Source organism: Hemiscyllium ocellatum, chromosome 38, assembly GCF_020745735.1.
Source record: "Hemiscyllium ocellatum isolate sHemOce1 chromosome 38, sHemOce1.pat.X.cur, whole genome shotgun sequence".
Lineage (NCBI taxonomy): Eukaryota > Metazoa > Chordata > Chondrichthyes > Orectolobiformes > Hemiscylliidae > Hemiscyllium > Hemiscyllium ocellatum.
The window spans coordinates 32904754-32912981 of NC_083438.1; positions in this window are offsets into that span (position 1 = coordinate 32904754).

The window sequence follows — 8228 nt, forward strand, 5'->3', positions numbered from 1 at the left end:
GAAAATAATGCTGAAAATTCCAACTGCTCCTTTGAATACTTTCTGAATGTTATCAAACCGTAATCTCCCTGCTCACCCTCTCCCACTCCGAAAAGCTCAGCTCAACTCTGGCTCAGTGCTGAGGTAGAGGGCACCGTCGGAGGGTTAGTGCTGAGGGAGTGGGCACCGTCGGAGGGTTAGTGCTGAGGGAGTGGGCACTGTCGGAGGGTTAGTGCTGAGCGAGTTGGCACTGTCGCAGGGTCAGTGCTGAGGGAGTGGGCACCATCGGAGGGTTAGTACTGAGGGAGCGTCGCACTGCCAGAGGGTCAGTACTGAGGGAGTACCACGCTGTCGGAGGGTCAGTGCTGAGGGAGTGCCGCATTGTCAGAGGGTCAGTGCTGAGGGAGTGGGCACTGTCGGAGGGTCAGTGCTGAGGGAGTGCCACATTGTCAGAGGGTCAGTGCTGAGGGAGTGGGCACTGTCGGAGGGTCAGTACTGAGGGAGTGCCGCACTGGCAGAGGGCCAGTGCTGAGTAATTGGATTGAATTCTGAACCTCGTTTTGTTTATATGAAATGCTAAATTTCCATGTAAATTGTTTGGCACGAGCTGAATCTCTGTAGGCTGGCAGTGAACTACTGATGTGTCGGGTTTAATCCTGTGCCCTGCTAATCTCAAATCCCAGTGTGAATCACTGGGCTTAACTGGTACCATCCAGGGAAATAGCAGCCCCCACTTGATAGGCCCCACACCCACAAACAGCCCCTCCCTCTCCCCCCACCGACACTCAGTAACAGCAGTGTGTACCATCCCCTCCCCCCACCCCCCCAAGTAACAGCAGTGTGTACCATCCCCTCCCTCCCCCCAACCCCCCTCAGTAACAGCAGTGTGTACCATCCCCTCCCTCCCCCACCGACGCTCAGTACCACCAGTGTGTACCATCCCCTCCCTACCCCACCCCCCCAGTAACAGCAGTGTGTACCATCCCCTCCCCCCACCCCCCCCTCAGTAACAGCAGTGTGTACCATCCCCTCCCTCCCCCACCGACGCTCAGTACCACCAGTGTGTACCATCCCCTCCCTCCCCCCACCCCCCCAGTAACAGCAGTGTGTACCATCCCCTCCCCCCACCCCCCCCTCAGTAACAGCAGTGTGTACCATCCCCTCCCTCTCCCACCGACGCTCAGTAACAGCAGTGTGTACCATCCCCTCCCTCCCCCCACCCCCCCTCAGTAACAGCAGTGTGTACCATCCCCTCCCTCCCCCCACCCCCCCCCCCCCGCAGTAACAGCAGTGTGTACCAGCTACAAGACCCACTGCAGAAACTCACCAAAGACCCTCAGGTAGCACCTTCCAAACCCACGTCCACTTCCATCTAGAAGGACAAGGGGCAGCAGGTACATGGGAACACCACCATCTTCAAGTTTCCTCCAGGCTGAGTGGTTAGCACGGCTGCCTCCCAGCGCCAGGAACCCAGGTTCGATTCCAGCCTCGGGCGACTGTCTGTGTGGAGTTTGCACATTCTCCCCGTGTCTGTGTGGGTTTCATCCGGGTGCTCCGGTTTCCTCCCACAGTCCAAAGATGTGCAGGTTAGGGTGGATTGGCCATGCTAAATTGTCCCATAGTGCCCAGGGATGTGCAGGTTAGGGTGGATTGGCCATGTTAAATTGTCCCATAGTGCCCAGGGATGTGCAGGTTAGGGTGGATTGGCCATGCTAAATTGTCCCATAGTGCCCAGGGATGTGCAGGTTAGGATGGATTGGCCTTGCTAAATTGTCCCATAGTGCCCAGGGGTGTGCAGGTTAGGGTGGATTGGCCATGCTAAATTGTCCCATAGTACCCAGGGATGTGTAGGTTAGGGTGGCTTGGCCATGCTAAATTGTCCCATAGTGCCCAGGGATGTGCAGGTTAGGGTGGATTGGCCATGCTAAATTGTCCCATAGTGCCCAGGGATGTGCAGGTTAGGGTGGATTGGTCATGCTAAATTGTCCCATAGTGCCCAGGGGTGTGCAGGTTAGGGTGGATTGGCCATGCTAAATTGTCCCATAGTGCCCAGGGATGTGCAGGTTAGGGTGGATTGGCCATGTTACATTGTCCCATAGTGCCCAAGGGATGTGCAGGTTAGGGTGGATTGGCCATGCTAAATTGTCCCATAGTGCCCAGGGATGTGCAGGTTAGGGTGGATTGGCCATGCTAAATTGTCCCATAGTGCCCAGGGATGTGCAGGTTAGGGTGGATTGGTCATGCTAAATTGTCCCACAGTGCCCAGGGATGTGCAGGTTAGGGTGGATTGGCCATGCTAAATTGTCCCATAGTGCCCAGGGATGTGCAGGTTAGGGTGGATTGGCCATGTTACATTGTCCCATCGTGCCCAGGGGTGTGCAGGTGAGGGTGGTTTGGCCATGCTAAATTGTCCCATAGTGCCCAGGGATGTGTAGGTTAGGGTGGATTGGCCATGCTAAATTGTCCCATAGTGCCCAGGGATGTGCAGGTTAGGGTGGATTGGCCATGCTAAATTGTCCCATAGTGCCCAGGGATGTGCAGGTTAGGGTGGATTGGCCATGGTAAATTGTCCCATAGTGCCCAGGGATGTGCAGGTTAGGGTGGATTGGCCATGCTAAATTGTCCCATAGTGTCCAGGGATGTGCAGGTTAGGGTGGATTGGCCATGCTAAATTGTCCCATAGTGCCCAGGGGTGTGCACGTTAGGGTGGATTGGCCATGCTACATTGTCCCATAGTGCCCAGGGATGTGTAGGTTAGGGTGGATTGGCCATGCTACATTGTCCCATAGTGCCCAGGGGTGTGCAGGTTAGGGTGGATTGGCCGTGCTAAATTTTCCCGTAGTGCCCAAGGATGTGCAGGTTAGGGTGGATTGGCCATGCTAAATTGTCCCATAGTGCCCAGGAATGTGCAGGTTAGGGTGGATTGGCCATGCTAAATTGTCCCATAGTGCCCAGGGATGTACAGGTTAGGGTGGATTGGCCATGCCAAATTGTCCCATAGTGTCCAGGGATGTGCAGGTTAGGGTGGATTGGCCATGTTAATTGTCCCATAGTGCCCAGGGGTGTGCAGGTTAGGGTGGATTGGCCATGCTACATTGTCCCATAGTGCCCAGGGATGTGCAGGTTAGGGTGGATTGGCCATGCTAAATTGTCCCATAGTGCCCAAGGGATGTGCAGGTTAGGGTGGATTGGCCATGCTAAATTGTCCCATAGTGCCCAGGGATGTGCAGGTTAGGGTGGATTGGCCATGCTAAATTGTCCCATAGTGCCCAGGGATGTGCAGGTTAGGGTGGATTGGTCATGCTAAATTGTCCCACAGTGCCCAGGGATGTGCAGGTTAGGGTGGATTGGCCATGCTAAATTGTCCCATAGTGCCCAGGGATGTGCAGGTTAGGGTGGATTGGCCATGTTACATTGTCCCATCGTGCCCAGGGGTGTGCAGGTGAGGGTGGTTTGGCCATGCTAAATTGTCCCATAGTGCCCAGGGATGTGTAGGTTAGGGTGGATTGGCCATGCTAAATTGTCCCATAGTGCCCAGGGATGTGCAGGTTAGGGTGGATTGGCCATGCTAAATTGTCCCATAGTGCCCAGGGATGTGCAGGTTAGGGTGGATTGGCCATGGTAAATTGTCCCATAGTGCCCAGGGATGTGCAGGTTAGGGTGGATTGGCCATGCTACATTGTCCCATAGTGCCCAGGGGTGTGCAGGTTAGGGTGGATTGGCCGTGCTAAATTTTCCCATAGTGCCCAGGGATGTGTAGGTTAGGGTGGATTGGCCATGCTAAATTGTCCCATAGTGCCCAGGGATGTGCAGGTTAGGGTGGATTGGCCATGCTAAATTGTCCCATAGTGCCCAAGGATGTGCAGGTTAGGGTGGATTGGCCATGCTAAATTGTCCCATAGTGCACAGGAATGTGCAGGTTAGGGTGGATTGGCCATGCTAAATTGTCCCATAGTGCCCAGGGGTGTGCAAGTTAGGGTGGATTGGCCATGCTACATTGTCCCATAGTGCCCAGGGATGTGTAGGTTAGGGTGGATTGGCCGTGCTAAATTGTCCCATAGTGTCCAGGGATGTGCAGGTTAGGGTGGATTGGCCATGCTAAATTGTCCCATAGGGCCCAGGGATGTGCAGGTCAGGGTGGATTGGCCATGCTAAATTGTCCCATAGTGCCCAGGGATGTGCAGGTTAGGGTGGATTGGCCATGCTACATTGTCCCATAGTGCCCAGGGGTGTGCAGGTTAGGGTGGATTGGCCGTGCTAAATTTTCCCATAGTGCCCAGGGATGTGTAGGTTAGGGTGGATTGGCCATGCTAAATTGTCCCATAGTGCCCAGGGATGTGCAGGTTAGGGTGGATTGGCCATGCTAAATTGTCCCATAGTGCCCAAGGATGTGCAGGTTAGGGTGGATTGGCCATGTTACATTGTCCCATAGTGCCCAGGAATGTGCAGGTTAGGGTGGATTGGCCATGCTAAATTGTCCCATAGTGCCCAGGGATGTACAGGTTAATTTGGATTGGCCATGCCAAATTGTCCCATAGTGTCCAGGGATGTGCAGGTTAGGGTGGCTTGGCCATGCTAAATTGTCCCATAGTGCCCAGGGGTGTGCAGGTTAGGGTGGATTGGCCATGCTAAATTGTCCCATAGTGCCCAGGGATGTGCAGGTTAGGGTGGATTGGCCATGCTAAATTTTCCCATAGTGTCCAGGGATGTGCAGTTTAGGGTGGATTGGCCATGCTAAATTGTCCCATAGTGCCCAGGGGTGTGCAGGTTAGGGTGGATTGGCCATGCTAAATTGTCCCATAGTGCCCAGGGATGTGCAGGTTAGGGTGGATTGGCCATGCTAAATTGTCCCATAGTGTCCAGGGATGTGCAGGTTAGGGTGGATTGGCCATGCTAAATTGTCCCATAGTGTCCAGGGATGTGCAGGTTAGGGTGGATTGGCCATGCTAAATTGTCCCATAGTGCCCAGGGATGTGCAGGTTAGGATGGTTTGGCCATAGGGAATGCAGGGTGACAGGGATGGGATAGGGGAGTGGGTCTGGGTAGGTTTCACTTCAGAGTTCAATGTCTTACCGATGGGCCGAATGGCCTGCTTCGACTTCTGTAGGGATTCTATTCCATGTTTTCTGCAAGCCCCTCTCCATCCCGACTTGGAAATATATCGGCCGCTCCTTCCTGGGTCAGAATCCTGGAATTCCCTCCCTCAGGGGCATTGTGGGTCTACCCACAGCACATGGACTGCAGCGGGTCAAGGAGGCAGCTCACACCCCCCACCTTCTCAAGGCCAGGGGAAGATCTAGGGATGGTGGGGTTGAAACAAATACTTTTGAAACCATCAATCACGAAGTCACTAAATTGAGATAAAACATTTTGCCGAGGTGATGGGAGTGATTGCGTCAGTTATAAATGAATGCCAATGAGCTAACTAAGGAAACAATTATTCTGGGCTGCAGTGTACATACATCATTCGAGTGAGTGATTCAGGAACAGGAAAAATGCTGAAGGATTCCTCTGGACGGTGAATGAATATGTTCTATGTCTTTTCCTGTCCATGACTACGTTATCACTCCCTGTTTGGCTTGGAATCAGTGAATTGTGACATTGTCATATTTATTCACAAAATTAGTAACATCACTGAGTCATGTGTCACGTTCCGAAATCGAGCCCAGGAACTCCACCTTTCGAGTCATTTCTTGGAAATCTCTCTGATCACTAATCCCAATGGAGAAGTGTCAAATACCAGGCCGAGGTTCAGAGGTTTCAGGCCTGAGTCACAGCGTCCTGGACTTGGGTCCCAGTCCATGGAGCATGACACAAAACATCTCAAGTAATATTCTCTATTAGCTCAACTGAGGGAGTGCCGCACTGTCGGAGGGTCAGTGCTGAGGGAGTGCCGCACTGTCGGAGGGTCAGTGCTGAGGCAGTGCCGCACTGTCGGAGGGTCAGTGCTGAGGGAGTGCCGCACTGTCGGAGGGTCAGTGCTGAGGGAGTGCTGCACTGTCGGAGGGTCAGTGCTGAGGGAGCACTGCACTGTCGGAGGGTCAGTGCTGAGGGAGTGCCGCACTGTCAGAGTATCAGTGCTGAGGCAGTGCTGCACTGTCGGAGGGTCAGTGCTCAGGGAGTGCCGCACAGTCGGAGGGTCAGTGCTGAGGGAGTGCCGCACTGTCGAAAGTCAGTGTTGAGGGAGTTCCGCACTGTCGGAGGGTCAGTGCTGAGGGAGTTCTGCACTGTCGGAGGGTCAGTGCTGAGGGAGTTCTGCACTGTCGGAGGGTCAGTGCTGAGGGAGTGGGCACTGTCGGAGGGTCAGTGCTGAGGGAGCGCTGCACTGTCGGAGGGTCAGTGCTGAGGGAGCGCTGCACTGTCGGAGGGTCAGTGCTGAGGGAGTTCTGCACTGTCGGAGGGTCAGTGCTGAGGGAGTGGGCACTGTCGGAGGGTCAGTGCTGAGGGAGCGCTGCACTGTCAGAGGGTCAGTGCTGAGGGAGTGCCGCACTGTCGGAGGGTCAGTGCTGAGGCAGTGCCGCACTGTCGGAGGGTCAGTGCTGAGGGAGTGCCGCACTGTCGGAGGGTCAGTGCTGAGGGAGTGGGCACTGTCGGAGGGTCAGTGCTGAGGGAGTGCCGGACTGTTGGAGGGTCAGTGCTGAGGGAGTGCTGCACTGTCGGAGGGTCAGTGCTGAGGGAGCACTGCACTGTCGGAGGGTCAGTGCTGAGGGAGTGCCGCACTGTCAGAGTATCAGTGCTGAGGCAGTGCTGCACTGTCGGAGGGTCAGTGCTCAGGGAGTGCCGCACTGTCGGAGGGTCAGTGCTGAGGGAGTGCCGCACTGTCGAAAGTCAGTGTTGAGGGAGTTCCGCACTGTCGGAGGGTCAGTGCTGAGGGAGTTCTGCACTGTCGGAGGGTCAGTGCTGAGGGAGTTCTGCACTGTCGGAGGGTCAGTGCTGAGGGAGCGCTGCACTGTCGGAGGGTCAGTGCTGAGGGAGCGCTGCACTGTCGGAGGGTCAGTGCTGAGGGAGTTCTGCACTGTCGGAGGGTCAGTGCTGAGGGAGTGGGCACTGTCGGAGGGTCAGTGCTGAGGGAGTGGGCACTGTCGGAGGGTCAGTGCTGAGGGAGCGCTGCACTGTCGGAGGGTCAGTGCTGAGGGAGTGGGCCGCACTGTGGGAGGGTCAGTGCTGAGGGAGTGCCATGCTGTCGGAGGGTCGGTGCTGAGGAAGCGCTGCACTGTCGGACGGTCAGTGCTGAGGGAGTGGGCCGCACTGTCATTGAAACTGCCAGTGACTCTGAGGTGGAGTGATGGAGTGACGCAGTTATACAGCACAGAAATAGAACTTCTGGTCAAAGTAATCCTTGCTGACCTTTATCCCAGATTACCCCACCCCAACTGGCCCTTATCACTCCAAACATTCTTTAGAAGAACACTGCTGAACCAAGTGCTGGAGTAGGCCATCCGTCCCATCAAGCCTAGCCCCCCTATCAGTAAGAACATAGCTAACCTTATCATGGCCTCAGTTTCACTTACCCGCCCTCAAACCATATCCCTTCATTCCTTTATTGTTCACAAAATTGTTTTTACCTTAAATACATTCAACAAGGAAGTCTCATCTCCTTCCCTGGGCTGGGAATTCAACAGATTCGCAACCCTCTGGGTGAAGACGTTCCTTCCCAGTTCAGTCCTAAATCTGCTCCCCCTTATTTTGAGGCCATTCCCCTCTTGTCCTATTGTCACCCCCCAGTGGATATATCCTCCCTGCTTCTAACTTATCTATTCCCTTCATTATTATTTCTGGAAGGTCCCCTCCCATTCTTCTGAATTCCAATGGATATAATCCCAATCTACTCAGTTTCTGTCGCCAACTCCCTGAACTCCGGAATCAACCTCGGGAACCTGCTCTGCACCCCCTCCAGTCCTTTCTCAAGTGAGGAGACCAAAACTGCACACAGTATTCCAGGTGTGGCCTCACCAGCACCCAATACAGCTGCACCATAACCTCCCTGCTTTGAAACTCCAGCCCTCTGGCAATGAGGGGGCAATATTCTATTTGCCTTCTTAATTACCTGCTGTACCTGCAAACCAACTTTTTGTGATTCACGCACAAGGACACCCAGATCCCTCTGCACAGCAGCATGCTGTAATTGTCGACGAATAGTCCTTTTTGCTGTTATTCTGTCCAAAGTGGATGACCTCACATTTAGCCAACATTGTACTCCATCAGCCAGAACCTTCCCCACTCATTTAACCTATCACTATCCCTCTGTC